Below are 18,374 nucleotides of genomic sequence, written 5' to 3' on the forward strand. Positions count from 1 at the left end.
TACATTTTGGAATGCACTAAATATTACAAACTTTAATGCCATTACAACACAGCAAATTCACAACCGTGCTCAAAAGAGCAATACTCACGAATCATATTAGCAAGTAAAGGAAATATATAAGCCTGAAAACTACCAAAAAAAATCATGTTTTCAAAGAGATATAGGCCACTTTTCTATTCTATGGGCTATATCAAAGCAAATTTTTCCTGCAATTTCACTAATAAATAGTTCATATAGCTAGTGTGTATATTAGTATGACATAAAAACATGCAATTAATGGAAAATCAATTTGTATTCCAATAAGATACTGGGTTTTTAAAATTTCAATTTTCACATAGAAGGGCTTGTTAATCACAGGGCAAATAAATATTTTTAAGAACTGGAAATTCTCCATTCCTTACCAATTCTGGATCAATTGCTATGGAAATCCAGTAAAAGTGTTAGTACTTTACCTGCTTAATTATTACTGTAGTCATAAGTTTGTAATTTCTTGGGATCCAGACACAGAAGCTTATTAAATACGCTTTCTTGCTGAATATGTTTATAAATGCCGTATTTCCCTATTTGTCAACAGTGTACTGTGACACTTAATGAATTGGGGAAAGGTGTGTCAGCTTGATGTTTAGACAAGGATTAACATGTATCTAAAGTGAGTTATCTTTTGAAACCTTGTCAAAACAAACAAAAATATTCTTATACTTTGAAGTGTCAGCAAAAATGTGCCATCACACATCAAGATAAATTGTTTGCCAAAGAAACTAAATAGCTTTATTCACTAAAATCACAAATAGTTATTAAGATATCTAAAAATATGTGTATTAAGAAGACCAGTCAAATTAGTGCAAAGATTTACAGGCTTGAGGTTAAGCAAGGAACAACGAGTGGAGTTTTTTTCCTATCCGTGGTGCAATCTTTGTATGACCTGGTGATTGAATGGATGCCATGGTCATTGAGCTGCTGTTTCAGGGAGATGGAGCATGTTACATTCATTAGGCACAGAACTAATTAGTCTGGCCAGACAACATGCTTCACTAAGTTAAGGGTAAGTTACAGCAAGACTGCCCATGTCAGTCCTTATCAAAAGGCAACAGGGGCAGGCATGCAGCCTCACTTCACTTTCCTTACACCCCTGCTCTTCTCTGTCCTGCCACACCAAACACTGACACCAGCCTTGTGCTGACCATTCTTACATTATGCAAGATGTCAGCATGAAGAGACTGAAATCCATCCTTCCAGACAGAAGGTAGAGGAGAGGAATTCAGAAGCTCATACACCGATGTCACACTAGCGTTGAGGGAAAGCTTAAGATGAAACCTTAGGAAAAAGCAGACTTGTTGGAGGAATGCACACACAGTCATGCCAGCACTGTGTGCTCCTCTCCCTGACCAAAAGCCAGCTGTGCTCACTGCCTAAGGCAAGTGGCCACCTCTGGGCTTCCAACAGGCTCCAACAGAGGCATATGCACAAGGCTCTTTGAGGGAAGATTCTCAGTTTTGTCCTTTTTTATTTCCTGAATTTGGTGTGAAGCAAAAATACTGAATCTCTATCAACTTGCTTTTAAGTTGTCAAGAAACAGACATTTCCAAAAACGTCTTTTTATTAAAATATTCCTGTGAATATGTGGGGTTTTGCAAGGTCTAATGGAAGGTGTCTGGATCCATTTCAAAACAGATTTCTGGGACTTTTCTGAGCTGCGGGCTGCAAATAGAAGGCTGCACTCTGCAAGTTGAAGCCCAACAACTTTAACAGCTTTTATTCTTTTTGTACCAAGCCTAACATACATAACTGGAAAAGCTAATTGAAGTCACCTGACCTCCAGAAAACTGGTGTTGCTGTGGCATTAATAAGAATTTTGTCATGTGGATTTTAAAATTTTTCTAAGTTTTGTGTCTTCACAGATACACAGAGGAGCAGCACAAACATAACCCTATTAATATTCCAGCTATTGCTTTCTAAATAACAACACCTCAGTTAAATCAAGAAGCCCTTCAATAATTCTAGCACTTTGTTTATTCAGAGTCTTAAATTGTCTCTGCACTTACAGAATAATTGAGAAAGAAATAAAGAGTCCATGTGTAATAAAATTCTTTAAAATGAAAGCTCTAGAGTTTCAACTACACAAACTCCAATTTTTAATATTTTTTCATACAACTGTGAACATTAAGCTTTCATCACAAATACCTCCTGTACCAAGCTTTATCAGGAGTGACAGCTGCAGGACACAGCTACTTTAAATAAAAATTAGTTTAGAAGTTAGCATTAATTCAAAAGTTACCAACTGGCCTTTAAAACCACCTTAAGCATAATCATGGCTCTTAAGTTATAAATTTTTATTTCTTCTTCATCAGAAAATATTAAAAGATAATATCATATATGTAAAACCCATAAAATACTCAACAGTCACTTTCATGTGCTTTGCTATAAATGTATTTTAGATTAAATTTAAGTATCAGCATAATCCCTAATTCCTCTTAGCAACATTAAAAGAAACCCAACAGTTTTTCTCACCATATGAATGAAAGAAATTTCAGAGAAAAGAGTTTGAATAAAATCCCTATATAACACCCAAGCTGCAAAGGCAAAAGAGACAGGTAATTTTTAGCACACTTGCCCAGCATCATGTGCATGTGAGACTATGCAAACCTTCACTCTCCATGCCCTCCTCTCAGGTCAACTGCAACACCAGCAAAGTACTGCCATCACACCCAGTGAGGACCAGGGGCCACACAACTCTCGCATGTTGCCTAGACAGTTGTCTCTTTTGGGATTGGAGTGCTCAGACACCTACAAGGATGCACACCTAAGTAGTCTGGCTCTGACAGGATTTGAAGCTTTGTTTTGGTTCTGCAACTTTCTGACTCTAAATCATCAGCTGGAAACACAGAGCTACTCAAGTGTGTTAAGGTAAATAGTTTCTCCAGCAGAGTTGATGTGGTCCCACTGGTGTCCCAGCGCCTGGGAACGTGGTCCTGGTGCAGAGGCAGCCCCTATGTGAACCAGTTTGAGATTGATGCATGCTCTGTTTTTCTGGTGAGGAGTCACAGTTGTTTTACACCCTGAGGACTAAGCCCACACTGTGTAAGGAATTTAGACAATTTTTTCACAGTGAAAAATCCACAGAGCAGATTACCAAGTTCAAGGCTCAAGCAACAAATCCCAGGATGACCTTGCTTTGCAGAGTACTGATAAACTCTCCCTGTATGTGTGTGTCAGGTCTGCGCAGTAGTTTTTCAAACAATGGGACTAGCTTAGGAAGGATCTCTTAATTATCCAAAATCAATAATTGTAACTTCAATTTTTTCATTTTATTAATAGTTGAGTCAGAAGTTATTACTCTATCTGTACAGACAAGTAGGAAATCAATAACACATGCTGAGCTGTGGAACTTAAAAAATAGAATCTCTGAAGCCTTCAAGCACTTAACTTGTACTTATAGTTCATCAGAGACACTCAATGAATTTATGTAAGAACTTTTCTCTCAGTGTTTACTTACTCATGGCCCTCAGTGGTAGCAGACCCCATTGCCTCAGCAGTAGGAGGTGACATTTGTTTCTCCAGTCTGCACTTTGGACAGTCTCAAGAGCAGGTTTTATCAAACAGTTAAGCTATGTATGGGTGAGGAACAAAGCATGTGGTACTAGCACTCACATCATTCTGCCTTTCTGATTTAGCACTAGCCACAAAATCAAACAACCAAAGCAGTTTAAGCTGCTAGAGACTCTAGGACAGATTGTCATCTGCTGCAAAGTGGTAATAGTTGTGCTGATTTTGGAAACTTGGCCTTAGGAGGAATGCACTGCAGTGACTGACACCAGCATTCAGTGCTTGGGATCAGGAACCTGCAGCGCTCTAAACAGCAGATCACACAGATGCCCAGCACAGCACAGACTGACTCTGACTTACACTTTATGCAGTTCATCTTTTCCAAAGCCACCATCCTCCTTTTCCTTCTCTAGAGCTGAGACAAGCAGTGCCATGAGGAATACCTTGAATTTTAAGTGGGAAACAGCACTATCTTAATATTTCACATCACACTAAAGTGTGCCTTTACACTGTTCTGATTTCAGCACCCTGGAAAGCCTAGGAGTTGTACCCCAAGGTCAGCGATCAAAAAGACAGGAGCAGAACTGCAGGCTCCAGTTGAATCCCAAAAATACAGCCGCACTGCTTGCCACTGACTACTAAATAAAGATTTTCTAGATTATCACCTTTTTATTTTCTGATCTTCATGCTGACTCAGAGTTCTAGGTAGCACCAATCTCTGACATCAATGGAAAAGGAAAACAGTAGCAAATGTAGGAGAGAATGCTAGCTAGCTGTAATTAGTATGAAGACAGAGATTTATTTTTTTTTAATCTGGTGTCTAAACATTCTTTCTTTCTTTCTTTCTTTCTTTCTTTCTTTCTTTCTTTCTTTCTTTCTTTCTTTCTTTCTTTCTTTCTTTCTTTCTTTCTTTCTTTCTTTCTTTCTTTCTTTCTTTCTTTCTTTCTTTCTTTCTCTCTTTCTTTCTCTCTTTCTTTCTCTCTTTCTTTCTCTCTTTCTCTCTTTCTCTCTTTCTCTCTTTCTTATTCAAGCCTTTAAAATTGATTTAGTGCATTGATTTCCAGGCAGGAAAAATTTCAGTACCCCATCTGCCCCTCCTTTTTGCCCCAGCTTAACAGTTTTGGAGATCTGAAATCAGACTCAGTTCTAACTTGTCTTCCACTGCTAAAAATGCTAGAACTTGACTCACAAGGGAAAGAGTTTTCTGAAATACACGGACCTGCTGGTCAGCCTAGTGCTCTGTGTACACAGTAGCTACTATCAGCTGAGTGCAATCCTTAGATAAAAAGTTGTCTACACTAATCATCCAGAACAAATTTTCCTGAATTCATAGTAAATGTAATCCTGAGGTCACTTTTCTATCAATTATCTAAGATCACATCCTTTAACTTAAAAAAAAGATCCACATGTTGTCCTTCTGTGAATTTGATCCGGCGGTGTTCAAAAATGCAATAAAACAATGTCATTGTTAACACTGATAAAATAGATAGCAAATATGATATATGAATCAGTAAAAAAAAAGTATGTACTTCTTTCTTATTATTGCTATGAAAAATTAGTAATTCTTCTGACATAATGCATGTTCACTTAGTAGCTTATCTGAAGATGCAAAGGCATATTTTTAAGATAGGATTCAAATTACATTCTGGAAAATAAAAGATTTCCCTTTTTAATATTAGTCTATGAGAAAAACATTTCAAGGAAAAAAAAGATCAGTCAATTAAGCCCTATTAGTTATGGTATCACTCTTAAATAAGAACATTTAAAAAATTATTTTTAGGAAAATTTTATCAATAAATGAAAACACTGTGATCTGGGTGGTAGCAATTTCCAGGACAGAGAGAGAACCAAAAGAGAAAACAAAGACAAAAAGAGGATATGGATGTGATAGAGGAGAATGTTTGCTAGCTGGAATCAACATTATAACAGAGTTTTCTCCATTATAGGCTGTTCCACTTCTGGAAACCTATTATCTATCATCATGATTTTCCCTTTTATTCTTTTGTCTTTTCTGATTTATCATCCAATACAATCCACCAGATTTGTGAGAGAAAATTAGCCAAGATGGACTGGCTTGCATAATCTTTATATCCCCAGAAGCTGAGTTCAGAGTCACTAGTTTAAATCTACATCTTTCTTCTATTTCTCTTCTTAAGGGCTATGTTTACTTTCTGTATCTTCTCTGTAAATCCCCACTAAGAAGAAACATTACCAGAAATATGTCACCTTTTTAAGCCACAGAGCTTCGCTTTGTCTATCTCCATGATTTGAGCATACAAATTACTTTTCAAAAGCAATTGCTTATGCCTTTTATTTCATAGTCCTCTGTAACACTGGAATCTAGATGGTGTCAAGTGGCACAATTTCTTCTGGTATCAGCACCAAGTTACATCAGCTAAAGGTCTTGGACCTTTCCATTTCTCAGTTTTTATGTTTATTCACTCCCCTAACCCACAGGGATAACTCTTTTAAATACCATGCTGTTTTTACTGTCTATCCCTTTTATCATCCTCACTGGATTCATGCAATACAAATGACATTAATATTTTTTTAAGTGAAAATATAGAGAAAATTTGGCTTAAAATTGCAAACCTATTAAAAAGGATATGTAGCTCTTGCAAATTACAGTGGTTTTACAATGGAATTAGAATAAACATCAGCCAGCATGTATGTTTGGATTTGGGGTTTTTTTATGTTGAAGACTTGAAGTTAGTTAAAAACTGTCTTTCACCTATAAGCAACTGCCTTAACATGGTAGCTCAATAGTAATTCTATCCCTGCAAGAATTACTCTGGAGATCCAAACTCTGATAAAGCACGGCTAGTGATTAATGTGCTGGACTGGAGGAATACAGCTTGTTGAAAGAACCAATCTATGGAACATCTTTGCAGAACTTATAAATATCTCTCTCTGCAATACGCACAGCTAGCTCTGACTCCACACTGCAATCTCAAAAAATTTTCTGAGAGAGGTATTTTGCAACACAGAGAAAAACCAGAGATGAACTTTATTCTTAAACTTGTTCAAAATAAGACAATCTGTAGAATCTACTGCATTGTACCTGAAATTCTTATAGTTAGAGCAATCAAACCTGCTTTTTCAATACTGTTATGCACAGGTAGATACAGAAACGACATCTCTCTGCAGTTGTTTCCCCATCAATGTTCTGGCTGCCGTCTGTGACACTTGATTGAGTTCTAGTGCTGTATGTGACATTTTGCTGGTCTGGGGCTGCACCTGCTCTTCACCACTGTCCTTGTACAGTGAGAAGACAGCATTAAAGACAGGAAAATGTCAAGTGTCAGTCTGTCTTTCAAAAAGGTTGATTCAATCCAAAACAAGAAAGGGGAGATTGAGATCATATAAATAATGGAAAGGCTCACACAAAACTTGATGACTCTAAAGGTGGAAAGGGAGATCGTGGAATATCTGTCCTCCAGGATTTTCATCATCTGAGCCATGAACAACCTGACCACTAATGTTACCCCTGCTAAGGACAGGAAGCAGGCCCAAATGACCTCAGAAATCCTTTTCTACTGAAATTAGGGTATGAAAATAGAGAACATTATTTTAATGGGATTTTAAATAAGTTTAAATCTTGTCCTATGAGCAAATACAACCAGCAACATCCTTCATTAACCAGTTTGTCTGTTATTAAAGGCCTGCCAACATTCACAATCTTCTCAATATGATACCCTCTCTTTATTTCTTAAGCATTTTGAACATAAAAACTAACAAAGCAGTGTCCTGTACTCCTGACCAAAACTTATGGCAACAGATAAGCCATCTCATTGCTTTCCTTTTACAAATTTTTCTAAGTCAGATTTTGCTGCATCAGTTATGGATTGGAGACTTCCCTTAGTGGTCATAAGGGCTAATTTTAGTATTTGTTTAATTTTAATTATCATTGCCGTTGCCATTACTATGTCATTAGTGGTATAAGATGAAATCTGGAACTCTTAAGAAAACCAGAATATTTTCCACACGCTTGTAACAATCATTTTATATGTCTCTGAAAATAATAGTATCTTTAACAAAAGTATATAGTTAAAAATAACGGTACATAAAAGAACTTAAGATCCATCCATTTATTTTTCTACTCTGAACATACTTTAAAAATCCCCAAAGACAGAAACATTTTGACGTAAAAAGGTGAAACATATAAGAATGACAGATATACTTTAGGTGGTTGCAGTACAGCTGTAGAACATCACTATATGCAAAAATCAGCAAGAAATGTAACATCTATAAGCAAGACAGTAGGAAATAAACATATTAATTGCTAAGGGGAACACAGGGGACAGAAACATAGCTGAACTTCCTGAGTTATGTAGTACAGGAATTATTATATTATTGTGGTGTTTATAACACATACATGGATCTTCTGGAGAGAATTTTTTGTGTTTTACCCTTAATAATATTCATATGCTGTACACATGTGTCATTAGTGACAATTTGGGCCATGATGTCTCCTAAGCCCAGAGCACTAATAGGCATCCAGAGACACTCCAATGTGGAGGACAAAAGGAAAAAGACAAACCAAAACAGTGGCAGATTAAAAAATTTGGAAAGTGACAGGGATGAAAATCATAATTTCTGCCATAGGAAAAGACTTCCAAGTGGAGAAACTACTGCTCTGCAATGCAGCAGCTAGAAAGAAGCAGGAGATGTTGGTCTTGCTGTCTGTATTATACTATGCAGAAGCACAAGAAAAAGCAATTGGCTGGAGGAAGGCAGAAAACACCTTTGGCTGTTTGTACCACTGGCATGTGACAATATGCTTGTCCTCACCACCACACCAACAACGACCATTACATCAGAAAGTCACTACTGAGTTTCAGTAGGGATTGCTATTTTGGGGATGGAGATGGGGTTGGGGTTGGGGGGTGTTAGTTTCCCAAAGTGTGAAAGTGGGTGGGGTGGTGTTTGGATTGGGATTTTTTTTAATGGTGTAACATGTGAATATTGCCCATAATTTCACTGAAAAGGGTTTTATTTACCATATTAAAGATGTTAAAGCACAGGTAACACAGAAGTGGAGTCACTCTCTGATCAATGAATTCTGAATCAAACAAATACGTATCAGTGCGTTAGCGTTCAAAACCACACAATCACGGGGACTATATGTGGTGCTTTTTATTAAGAGCTCTGGGAATCGGGGTATATTCAACCCAAATCTGACTCCGACCACACATCCGAAATGATCATGTTTTATACTCTATCGTTACATAACTTTCATGTTAATTATTAAACTTATATTGTTCTATTGTATACATAAATTTAGCCCCTCTCTGAATTTCCAACATAGTTTCTCACTATTCTTCTTATGGTTATATAATAATTACATTTAATTACTAAACAATCATCACATCTAACAATTATATAATTTATCATACTGCTTACGCAGGTGCAGTTGATCTGGGAAACTACAAAGCCTAACATTTTTAGATTCTATCTTTAACTTTTTCCAAGGTACCACTATCAAGTGCATTAGTAAACTGTCTCCACCAGTTTTTGAGGTTTTTTATGCCTGTTTTTTTCAGTTATCCTTGCATACTCATGAGCATTGCTTGGGTTAAATATCAAATTTTCTTTTTTAAAAATCTAAAAAAAAAATCTAAAAAAGTTGATATACGTTTTAGAAGTCCCAGGATGAAAATATTTTGTGTTCTTATAGGTAGTTTATAAAATAAAGGCAAATGTGGAATAAGAACAAAGAACCAACAGAGATTTGCTATGCTATTCCAAGCAGTTGACTTTAAATTATTCAGAATTTAAAAATAAAAATGCAAAGGCAAGATATAAGGCTTATTAATCATATTAAGTAAGCTCATATTAATCACATTAAGGATTGTTCTCATAACTGTCATCTGTTTCCTCATGCCTGACTTTGAGAAATAAGTACTTAATGTCCATTTCCCCAGATGATGGCAACGCTGCATGAGTCCAAACAGGCTGGAATGATCTGAGCATAGAGGAAGGATACAAGTGCTCCAGGTGTCTCCTCTTTGTTTGTAGATTCTGCCTACTTGATCTTGCAATACTGGAGTGAACAAAAGCCCCACTCAGGGAATTTCCTGGGTGCAAGATTATGTCCCTCAGTGACTCCTAGCACAGTTCCTTCCCACACTTATAAAATTCACATTAAAATGATATTTATTTGAAGCAGAAGTCATTGTAATGCCATAGCAAATAATTACTTGGGGCTTAGCTGTGAATTGGATCAGCCTTCAAGAATGTGCAGGTGGGGGGACTATCAGAAACCACTGCTACTTCTTTCAACCCTACCATTTAACAGTGAAAAGGAGCAACCCCAAAGTCTCAAAAATAGTTGCTAACAGTTGGGTGCAATGAATGTAGATATACATCTTGGCTCAGAGCAACAGACAACACACTCCAATGAAGATAGGGAGGTTCAACACTCATAGCACAGTGGAGGCCAAAATATGGACACTTCACTGAGAAATGAGGATTGCACAGCCTCAGGGAACCTACTTCGTTACTCGGTGTAGTTAAAAACACATGGTTCATGAAATTCAAGTCCTAGATTTACAAGTCATATAAATAATTCACACATCTGGCCTCCCTCAATTCTTTCATTAATAAGGAAATTATTCATGGTAAAAATAGTGGAGGTTGAAGACTAATCTTCAAAGTATGAAACACCTCACCATCTTCATTGTCATGAGTCATCACAAGTTAGAATTCTTTCTCTCTTTGCTGATTTTGTCTGGGGTAGAATTTATTTTCTTTCCAGTGGCTGGTGTGGGGCTGTGTTTCATATCTGTGCTGAAAACTGAGCTCATAAGACAGAAATGCATTTTTTATTGCTGAGCAGAGTTTGTGGAGAGCCAAGGCCTCTTCTGCTTTTTGTACTGCCATAATGGCAGCGGAGATGGGAGTGCCTGGGAGGCTGGGAGGAGACACAGCCAGGACAGGTGACCCCCCAGGGATATTCCAGACAAGGTGGCATCATGCTCAAAGTGTGGGGAAGAAGGAGGAAGGGAGGAAGCATTTGGAGAGATGGAGCTTGTCCTCCCAGGTCACCATTATCTGTGATGGGGCTCTGCTCTCCTGGTCGTGCTGACCACTTGCCTGCCCTTGGCAAGCAGTGAATTCATTCCTTAACTCACATTGCTTTTTTGTGGAGCTTTTGCTTTCCCTATTAAACTGTCTGTACCTCAACCCACAAGGTTTTTACTTCTGATTCTCTTCTTGATCCTGCTGATGGGGGAGTGAGTGAGCTGCTGCCTGGAACTTGGTTGATGGCTTGGTTAAACCATGACATTCTTCTGTGCAGAGACACATTGCTTCAGACTCAGTGGATACTCAGTGTTCTCTCTGCTCTTTGCAGATCCATTGTTTAAAACTGGAAGAAAAACTTTCCAAATAATATTAAGATTGATAACACAAAGAGCAGTCTTTTAATGAAAGTTTTCATATGCACATATGTGCACACCCAGTATAAAAATTTCACAATATTTAGAAGTTTAACTAATTTTCACATCTAGCATGTATGTTCAACAGGAGAACAGTTGCCCTGGTAACTCACCCTTGGATCTGCCCCATTGGAGTCCCTCCAAGGGTTCTTAGCCCTATAACTTGTTATGTCTATGAAGGATCTTATTATTTCCCCCTGGAGCTGGTGCCAAACAGGATGTCCTTGTTAGAAATTCTTTTCCTTAAAAATAACATCGAACAATTTTAAGAATATAGAATAACATATGAGAAAGGGTGACTAATGTTCTAAAGTATGAGAAGGTGCTAGAAACTATACAGCTATATGTATTAAAAATCTAGAAAGCTACAAATATGTAAAAAAGCTAAAAATCTTTAGGCATAAGATCACTGATGACACTTCCTTCCTATCATCCTAAAACTCAAACAAGTGTGACTGAATAGATGTTGTGGGTAACAAAAACTGTCACTCCATTCCATATCTGTTTGTGTCCCAAAATTGTTACTATGCCTTTACAAGCCAGCACATTTGGAACTGAAATTGCGGGGCAGACAGGAGGTGCTGGTCCCTTTACAACGTTGGGAGGGAGCCCCTTCCCCTTTTGCCTGGCAGTATTTTTGGGCCTGCAACTGTAGCAACCCACAACAACTACATTTCACAATTAATTAGAACCGGTTTTCCAAGCATATTTGCAAACCCTATGGGCAGTGAAGGTTGAGCCCGTCCCTGGGCTCATGCCACCCATGCTGATGCTGACAGCCTAGCTGTCCCCTGCCCCGCCATCAGCGCCAACATGGGCAGAGTCCCGCGGGTGGCAGGAGGAAGGGCCGGCGGCGTTTGCTGTGCTGGCAAGTCTCCGTCTGTCCTGGAACTGCTGCGTAAGCTCCTGCTGTCCTGGGAAGGTTCTTTATTTCTGCCATCGCTTTTTTCACACCCTTTATCTCCCAGGATGCGTGGTCAACCAGGGAGCGCCATGGTGGGGTGGAGTGCTGACACATTTTCCCTTTGACTTTCAAGGCACGCAGTTGCCCGTGGTGGGCTCCATCTGGGAAAGTGTCTGGTGCCATTTTCCCTTTCCCTACACAAGGCCAGGGGGCACATCTCAGAAGGGGGCAGTAGCTTGCAATTTTGGCTGTATCTTTGTTCCCCTGGCATTGGTGAGGTTCTGCAGTTTTGCATCTAGTGGCTATTCATTGGTTTTGATTTTTTTTCCTGTTGCTGCTTCTGTTGTTAGTAAACTCCTATTTTTTTCATGTATATCTACTCAAATTTGTCCCTTACTAGTGAAAAGCAATTGGTTGAAACTAAGGGGAAGTAACTCATTTTAGATTGCCTACCTTTTAAAATTGTCTTAAAACATGACATAGCCCATGGGATGTGCCCTGTCTCATGATAGGAAGTCACATTACCTCAAAAACAATAACTGTGCCGTAGACCAAAATTATAAAAAAATACTTGAAAATAATTATTTTGGTGAGTATATTTCTCATAAGTGGCAATCTTGGGGAGAAACACAAAACTGAAATTATTTGCAAGTACAAATTGTGCTGGGGCAGAGTTGAGGCAGACATGTTTTCCTGCATAATAAGCAAAAAGTAAATTGTTCTTCCAATCTAGAAAGCTAGGAGAAAAATGACATTTGTATCCTTTGGGGTTTCTGAGTGCTTACATTATTACATTCTCATTTTTTCGGATCCAGGAAGTAATAAAACTTGAACGTGCCACATCAGAAAAAAAAGCATTGCAAAATTTCAGAATAATAAGAATGTGTTTGCTCCACATTGTTCAAGATTTCAGAAAATCATTTTTAATGAAAGGAAAGTCATGGTAAACCTTGGTCACTTGATTTTGGATGGATATATTCACAGTTTCTGTGTCTCCCAGGGGTTCTGCCGTGGTGCTTACCCAAAGAGATAAACAATAAAGCAGAGTCTCCTTTTTTCTGTAGGACTTTTAGTTTACTGGATGCTAGTATATTAGTAATTAACTAACTAGCAATTATTTGCAATAAACTAGTTTAAAAAATCTGATGAATGACTGTTAAACTGTTTAAAAACAAACTCTGTGTAGAGGCATAGAATCATATGATCACAGACTCATTGAATCAAAGAATGGTTTGGCTTGGAAGAGACCTTAATGACCATCTAGTTCAAATTTCCTTGCTGTGGACAGGGACACTTTCACTAGTCCAGGTTTCCCAAAGCCCCATCTAATCTGGCCTTGAACACTACAAGGAACAGAACATCCTCAGCTTCTCCAAGCAACCTATTCCAGTGCCTCGCCACTCTCACAGTAAGGAATTTTTTCCTAATATCTAGTCTAAACCTACTCTCAGTTTACTTCCTGTATTAATGCAAAATTGTCCACTCTTTCAAAGTGAAGGATAATTATGGATGCTGAATGGATCTCTGTGAAGGCAGAGATCTGGTAGAATACTAAAACCACAAAAACAGGAACAAGAAAATAGTTTGTCTTTTGAAGCAGCTCCTTTGAGAGCACATCACATAGTTTGACATACATTAATGGGAGTAAGCAAGGAAAAAGAGAAAGCATAAAATCTTGACCATGTCTTGTACTGAAGTCACTAACATTTTAAATCAAATTTACTTTGTCTTTTTGCATCTCTTTTCTGTCTTTTTGCAGCACTGTATTATTGCAGCAGCTTGTCTTCATTGCTGCACCTCACTTCTTAACCACAGCTTTTAGCACAGATTAAGGGTCCACAATGCTGCAGAGAGATTAATCTGTCCTTCCAGGCAGCAGGATGGTGTCACTATGATCTTCATATTTCCTCATACTAGTTTCTGTCTGGTTTAAAATTATTTTTTTGAACTACAGTTTCTCAGTCTTGTATGAACCTGCTTCATTCAGTGTTGGAGCTTAAAACATTTAGTCCCTTTTCTGTTCATTTTATCCCTTCTGTTTTGATTTTCTCCTTTGATTCTTGAATTTTTATATGCCAGTGATTCTTGCAGAATTTTACCTCTTCAGATATTTACACAACAAACTAATCCATGTGCTGCAGTCCTGCCTGGCTCCTCCCAGCTTTTGTGTCAGAGCCAACTGAGCCAGCAGGGGGGACAAGAAAAAGTCTGTTCCTCGGTCAGCTGGTGCCTGAGACATCCTCAGGAATAATTTGGAACAGATTAAAATCGAAACAAGATAGTAAGAAAACCATGTGAGCATGTAAATCAATGCCCTAACAGGTCACTGAAGTCGCAGCTTGATCACTGGCATGCAGCCTGTGTGTGTGAAATGAAATAGCTAGAGGAGGAGGGGAAACTTTCAAATTAGCAGCACTAATGATGTGCAAATCTTGCTAATATTACAGCCCCTAAGCTGAGATATGCAGGAAAGAAAGTTATATACAACCAGTTCTCAGAATTTAAAGTGTTTTGATCCATGTGCATCTGCTGTGGTCAGTAGGAACATGAGTTTCAGACAACCATGACTATGTAACTGTATTTCCAATTTAAAAAAAAGCATCTGAGCACATGCTCTCTCCTGAGCAAATGAACAGGAAAGAGATGGACCTGTCTGTCAAAAGCTTAATCCTGTGAGTTTGTAAGTGTAGCATGAGAAGCAGGTGTATGGATGTTTTCCTGAATTAAGATTCAAAACCTAATGAGACATGAATCTGGGCACCACATAGCCTTTGAGTATCAGTGCAAAGGAACAGTAGCATTAGAAAAAGAATGTGTTCCAGTATGAACATATATGGAACATATCCAGTATGTGCAGCATATATGCAGCCATAGCAAGTAAAGCAAAAAAAAAAAGAAAAAAATCTGAGAGAGCTGGTTCAGTTTGAAAAGAAACTTTTCTGAAAAGCAAGATATTCCATGACTCTTTATGTGTAATGTTCTACAACTTCTTCTAGTACATCTGGTGCTGTTTATAGTAAGAAAAACTTATTGGAAAACTCCTGTATGTATTTAATCCGGATTTTTTTGTTTTGTCAGTGTTTAGACATGTGCCAATGTAAATATCTGCTACTTGAAATTAAACAGATATGCAGAAGACTGGCAGTACCATCATAAACCATAATGAAGAAGGTGGTTCAATTTGAAGCACTTTCAGATTCACATTGACTATGTAGAAATTTTGGCTGAGAATACTTATGACTGAAGACTTTGCAGACAGAGACAGGCAACAGGCACCAAATGAAAGTGCTTCTAGAGATCTAGTGAAGAAATTACATTTCACAATTTTCATTTCACAAAAAGAAATTAACCTTTCTGATTACTGGTATACCAGCATGATTGCAGGTCTAATTCAGGTGCAGCATCATTTAAGTTTTTACATTAGCGTCAAATCACTTACCAGCAGGAGATCTGAAAATCTGTGCAAAAAGGGAGCAAAATAGGCATGGAAAATACACAGTGAAAGACAGATGCCATTACATCTCTCTGTGTGTACCTATATACACACAGGTATTTTTGTGTTTGTGTACAAACAAACACCCAGTGCTGAACACGGTGTGACAAGTGCATGTTTGACCGACATTTTGCTAGCAAAAGCAAAGTCATGCCAGGATTACTAATGCATTACTTCTGCAATCTCTGGTCCTGCCCTGAGGAGGCCCTGTGTCCCTGCCCCACCCAAGGGGTCTGTGCCCTGGGGCAGCTGCTGGCAGGGGCTGCCATGGCTGTGTGCAGCAGTGAGATCCTCCTGGAGCACTTTGAGAAACTGCCTGAGTGGGACATGTTCTTCCCTTGCATGCTTTCATGCCATTTCTTTGGCTATGGGATTCCTCTCTTGAGAATAGCTGCTTTTTTTAGGCAAAATCTCCACGTGTAAACTCTCAGACTACATTTCGTTTGAACAACTGTTCCAAAATTCTGGCTATCTGCAGTCCAAATTGTAATTGTGAAACTGAAGTCACATTTTGTTCAGCTTATACCAGCAGAAAGCAACCCACATAGGAAGAAAATACAGACTTTGAAGGATGTGTGGATTTGTCTCTTCTACAGTTAACTATTGCTTTGTCTTTGAGAACTCATATTTCTTCTGTTCCAAGTCTCTCCAGCTAGCTAGGATCTACAGTGGCAGCTGGAGTCTGCACAAGTTTCCTTGTCTTTCATGAAGAAATAATTGACAAAGGCATTTCTGTAACCAAAAGAAGAAGTAAAAAAAAAAAAACATTATTCATTATTCTTCACAGAGATGCAGCTACTTCTCTCCACAATGTTTCAGATCACATTTCAGTTAAATTGAAAGAATGTTACCATAGCGCAACTTCATTTGATATGTTATGTTTTTGTTTACTTGTCAAAACTGAAGTTTGAAGAGAGACATTTTTTAGAGACATAAAAGCTAAGGATGACATAGGCAGATTCACGGGCATGGAAACAGTTAGACATCCAGCATTGGTAGATGCAACGTGCAGAAGTCTGCTCTTGAAGTCAATTGGAAGTTCAATAACTGTATAAGCATTATTTTAATCCCAAATTAATTTACTCTGCCTCTCACAGTAGTTAATAACTTGCACACTGTGTAATTTCTCATAGCATGCATGGCCACCATATTTCTGATGAAACCACAATAAGCATTCTTGTCCACAAAATGCATATTACATTACATCTACAGATGGTCTCTGAATGAATACAGGTGTGTGGTTTGTATGTGACCCTCCTGAGATTAAGCAGTGCCTCATTCTGTGCCTTGTTCTGGGGAATAGCCCACAGTACACTTGTACTGGACTTCTTTTTATTTAATCAATATTTGGAATCAATTCAGCAAAACAAAATTTTTAAGCTTTCTGACCATATTTTCTTGTTCATCGTTTTTCTCTCAGACATTCCATAGTTAGGAACAGCATCATCCTTCACAGTTTGCTCTAAAGGCTCAAAAATCAAAACGCCCAAAGTCTTAGACTAGATGGCAGTATTCTAATTTTCCCATTACAGCACAGAGCAATATAATTCCAGTTATTTTACTACAAGTCTGGAAGCAGTCCTAATAAACCCTTAACAGCTGCAGAATTCCAAGTGAACTTTGATGCACTAGGACCTCTTTATTAACTCAGATTGCTATCAAACAGCATTGTTTTAAGTTTTCCAGTGATGGACAACAACATTAGGCAATTAAAATAGATTGGGATTGCTAGAAGGACCAAAATGGAGGGATACTTGTGCTCATAATACCACTGGCATGTTTGTCAGACATGGACAGTTTTTGTACATCCTTCCAGTGGGTTTGCCCACTGGAGGCTGAGGCTGAACCCAACACTCTCAGCACACTGAGAAGTGATGTGAGGTTTGGGATATCCCAGTGTGCACTTGATCTCTTGTTTCATTGTGGGTCCCAAGGAGAAAATCAGAAAGCAGCAAGATTGGAAGGCTGCTGATGTTGGAAATTCTCCCCTCAGGATGCTGCTAGCTGTGCCACAGGCAGTAACTCTTTCTCTTGATGGGATGAGGGAAGCCAAGGAGTTTTCCATAGGCCAGGAAAGGAATAAACTGTACTAATGGTATGACAAAAATCACTTTTCCCATCAAATTAAATGAGTATACGTTCAGGTTATGTCAATTTTTTATCCTTCATTTTCACTGTTTTACCAAATCATCAATGGCAACTTATGGCAGGAGAACAAGATAGTGAGCTCCCTAAATATCATCTGCTAACTAAGCAGTGATGTGAAAATGTGAAACCAGTTTTAGAGAAAAATGTAGATTTTGCACTTGCTGCATGACAACAGAAGTTATTAAAATAGTTCTGGTGGATGGTCGATGACTTCATACTAAACCAGTCTCTAATTAATTTTTGAGTGCAGATTCTGAAAAACTGACACAAAAAAGTCAAAATGCTGCTGCAAAATTTTTAGTACAACTTCACACTAGTTAACTTCAAACATGTCTAGAAGCTTTAGGTCTTCTAAATAAATTTGATTTGAAATTAATTTAAAGCAGTATGTGGTTTTGCACAAGAATGGTAGGGAAGTGGTGGTGCAAGCATAGTTTTGAACCAGTTCCACTCTGCAGATCATACTGTCTCCAGATCATAGTGGGTTTGCTGTCAAGCTGTTAGTTATGCTTCCTTGCTTCTCTTTCCCCTTCCATGACTGCAGCCATGCAGTTATTCTGGCAATTGGCAAAGGTTTCCTTTGAAGGAAACTTCCCAGAGGATGCTAGCCAGCATGAGGCCACTCCCACTTGCCTCTGCAGCCAAGAGGAAGCAGATTAAAGCAGGAAGGAAGAGAAGAGTGCTATAAAATAATATCTATTTTAAAATTGCAATGAGTGAGTTGGCATTAACTGCTGCAAAGTTAAGGATCTGCTTATTTTTGTATGGCTGGTTTAATTAGTGACACCACCACATGTTCAGTAATCATTTTTGTTAAGCATAGTCCTCAACTTCCTTTGGTGCAGCG

This window comes from Melospiza georgiana, chromosome Z (assembly GCF_028018845.1).
Source record: "Melospiza georgiana isolate bMelGeo1 chromosome Z, bMelGeo1.pri, whole genome shotgun sequence".
Taxonomy (NCBI): domain Eukaryota; kingdom Metazoa; phylum Chordata; class Aves; order Passeriformes; family Passerellidae; genus Melospiza; species Melospiza georgiana.